The 3812-nt window shown below is 33.6% G+C and overlaps 1 long non-coding RNA gene across 1 annotated transcript in view; it reads left to right on the plus strand.

Annotated features, from left to right (window-relative positions):
* LOC107834614 (uncharacterized) overlaps positions 1-955 on the plus strand; it is a 1250-nt gene extending 295 nt beyond the window's left edge. The window contains exon 2 of the long non-coding RNA XR_001660421.1: positions 504-955. This is a non-coding gene — a long non-coding RNA (uncharacterized LOC107834614). The remainder of the gene's footprint in view (positions 1-503) is intronic.
* Positions 956-3812: the final 2857 nt, after the last annotated feature.

The raw sequence follows: 3812 nt of genomic DNA on the forward strand, positions 1-3812 counted from the left end.
TTGTACTTAAGTACAGTAACGAAGTACTTGTACTTCGTTACTTCCCACCACTGACCATAATGCCTCATATGTCTGACGTAGCTAACAGGGACAAGCTTACAAATATACCTTAAGTGTTTTTATTATCTGTGCAGTGTGCAATCTACATATCTATGCTTTATAGATAGATATAGATATATATCTATATAAACATATAGAGATCTGTCTATATTGTGCCCAAGCTATCAGTCGAAGCTGAAGTTAGCTTCTTAATTTTTCACTATCTTGAGCTTTTTTAATGTGTTGTACTTTAAAAACTATAACACCTAGTCATTTCAAACCTAACTATATTATTCTGTACTAACATCAGAATAAATAAAACATTTGTGAAACCTTCCAATTGATTTGTGAAATTTGCAAAATGTCAATTATAGATTCCAGAACGCATTAGATCTGAATTATTAAATTGGCATTATTTGTTATTTTAACTTTCCGTTTTCTTTCTTTTTTTATCTTCATTATAGCTGGAGTTCGACAGTTCTGTTTGATGGCTTCCTGGAGGGAGAGATTGGCTGAGCTAATGTTGCCAACAACTTCTCTCCTGCTATTAACGTTTTTGCTTTTCTTTATACAGAAAGTATTTCTATCAGTTGCTCTTTTTCCGTTTTGTATACAGTATTTGCTCTATTTTTTGTGTGAAATGTAGAGTATTACAAATGAGATTAAATTTTATTCTAGGTACAAACAGGATAGCAAAATGAACAGTGAATATATAATATACTTCCTAGCAGATAATCAGACATCAGACTTGTTTGCCTTTAATGGTGATGAAAACTCGTCACTCTGGAGGAGAAGAAGACCGGCTCAGCCCCGTCCAGGATGACTGCAGTGTCGGGTAGCCAACATAGTCTGCAGGTAGATTTTTGCATATCTGGTGCTCCGGTTTCAAGATCATAGTTTAACCAAGTACTGTAAAAAAAAAAAAAAAAGTTAGTCCATGTTGTGATGATCCGGGAGACAGTGGACTGATGTCCACGGTCTCCCGGATCATCACAACATGGACTAACTTTTTTTTAGAATGCTATGTGCCGGTGCACAGGCACATAGATATATGGACGCCGTCAGTTGGTCCAGGTGCTTGGATCCAATGGAAAGGTAATCGGCACAGCGAGCATGGTTCAGAAACACAGCAGGGCCAAGCGCAAATCGTGACACCGCACCTACTAATGGCACTTCCGGTGGCAGGTGTGANACTTAAGTACAGTAACGAAGTACTTGTACTTCGTTACTTCCCACCACTGACCATAATGCCTCATATGTCTGACGTAGCTAGCTTACAAATATACATTAAATATACATTAAGTGTTTTTATTATCTGTGCAGTGTGCAATCTACATATCTGTGCTTTATAGATAGATATGGATATATATCTATATAAACATATAGAGATCTGTCTATATTGTGCCCAAGCTATCAGTCGAAGCTGAAGTTAGTTTCTTAATTTTTCACTATCTTGAGCTTTTTTAATGTGTTGTACTTTAAAAACTACAACACCTAGTCATTTCAAACCTAACTATATTATTCTGTACTAACAGCAGAATAAATAAAACATTTGTGAAACCTTCCAATTGATTTGTGAAATTTGTAAAATGTCAATTATAGATTCCAGAACGCATTAGATCTGAATTATTAAATTGGCATTATTTGTTATTTTAACTTTCCGTTTTCTTACTTTTTTTAAAATCTTCATTATAGCTGGAGTTGGACAATTCTGTTTGATGGCTTCCTGGAGGGAGAGATTGGCTGAGCTAATGTTGCCAACAACTTTTCTCCTGCTATTAACTTTTTTGCTTTTCTTTATACAGAAAGTATTTCTATCAGTTGCTCTTTTTCTGTTTTGTATACAGTATTTGCTCTATTTTTTTATTTTTACCTTAATGTTTACCTGGTCAGTTGATGTGGAAATGTACATCCTCTTACTGACAAATGTCAGAACCACATGGACTGAGCTGGTTACGTCAGATCAATCTGAATCTTTATTTCTCATTAAAACATCTTCTTGTAATTTTAAGACATTGTTATAAAATTGCATCTTTATTCTGCTGTAACAATGACTGCATTCTTGCAATTAAAATTTATTGTATCCTGACCGTAATGCTCCTTTATGCAACTCACAGAACAGATGATTGAAATAAAGGCACTTTTTGAAAATATTTTCTGTGATTTTATTATAGAAATTGAGGACGGGAGGAATCGATTAAAATCAAATCTGCTATGAAAAAAACTCTTGTAAGTCATATCATCCAGCCTTATTCAGTATATTAAATTATATGACTAACTACATATTACTTAATATTCACATTTCTTTGCTGGTATTACCTAAATGTATTGCATTTAACATCTCACTTGCATTCCTGATCTTCATGCAAATAGTTGATATAACGTAAACACTGAGAAATGGGGAAAAAAAGGTTTGTGAAATGTAGAGTATGACAAATGAGATTAAATTTTATTCTAGGTACAAACAGGATAGCAAAATGAACAGTGACTATATAATATACTTCCTAGCAGATAATCAGACATCAGACTTGTTTGCCTTTAATGGTGATGAAAACTCGTCACTCTGGAGGAGAGGAAGACCGGCTCAGCCCCGTCCAGGATGACTCCAGTGTCAGGTAGCCAACAAAGTCTGCAGGTAGATTTTTGCATATCTGGTGCTCCAGTTTCAAGATCATAGTTTAACCAAGTACTGTAAAAAAAAAAAAGTTAGTCCATGTTGTGATGGTCACAACATGGACTAACTTTTTTTTAGAATGCTATGTGCCGGTGCACAGGCACATAGATATATGGACGCCGTCAGCTGGTCCAGGTACTTGGATCCAATGGAAAGGTAATCGGCACAGCGAGCATGGCTCAGAAACACATCACGAGGTGTTGCGATGCAAACTTGAAAAATTAAAAACAAACAAAAAACTAATAAGCATCCATATTTAACTGCACAATGTAATCAAAACTAATAAATCCTCAGCTCTTTTTGAGAGTTTTACTTGAAAATAAATTGACAATATCTCAAGAAATTAAATGTTTAAGTGAAATAGTTCTGGTATCACAAAGAAACTGCAAAAAATGTTTCAGAGGTGTAACAACACTGAAGTTACTGAGTAACAGTGAACTAAAGTACTACTTAGAAAATGCATGTTCAAATCTGAATACTCTTGAAAGTGTGCAGCTGAAATTAATTTAAACTACTAGCAGGCAAAGCACAATGTTCACCTAATATCTGTACCAACAGTAATACGAAAAAAGATGCATATAAGAGGCATTAGTTTATAAAAGTTGAGGCAAACCTAAATTTACCATTTTAAAAACAAAAAGCAGTGTGAGAATGTAACTTCATACTTTATTAGCCTAAAATTTACACTGAGATGTAATTTAAAACATACTGCAATTAATAATTTAAAGTAGTGTTAAGTGAATTTAAAAAAAATTATTTTGAGCAAATATTTTAAAATATACACAAAATATATTTTAAATATACTTGAGCAAGTGTATATTTACACTTGGGCAAATATATATTTTGTTCACTTATAGTTTTATTTAATATATTTATTAAAAGTGTATTTTGGTACAATTATGTTTAAGTGTGTCTAAAGTTCTAATTTCGAAATTGGTACAAGTATACTTTTAGCATATGTAACCCGAGTTACATTTTAAGATTATTAAAAAAACCCAAATCAACGTCACTCTAAGTGAAAAACTAGGTTTCAGGTTCGTCTACTGGAGGTAGTGGCAAATTGCAAGACACATACAACTGGAGAGTGCAAAATCAATGA

This window comes from Poecilia formosa, unplaced genomic scaffold (assembly GCF_000485575.1).
Source record: "Poecilia formosa unplaced genomic scaffold, Poecilia_formosa-5.1.2 Scaffold689, whole genome shotgun sequence".
Lineage (NCBI taxonomy): Eukaryota > Metazoa > Chordata > Actinopteri > Cyprinodontiformes > Poeciliidae > Poecilia > Poecilia formosa.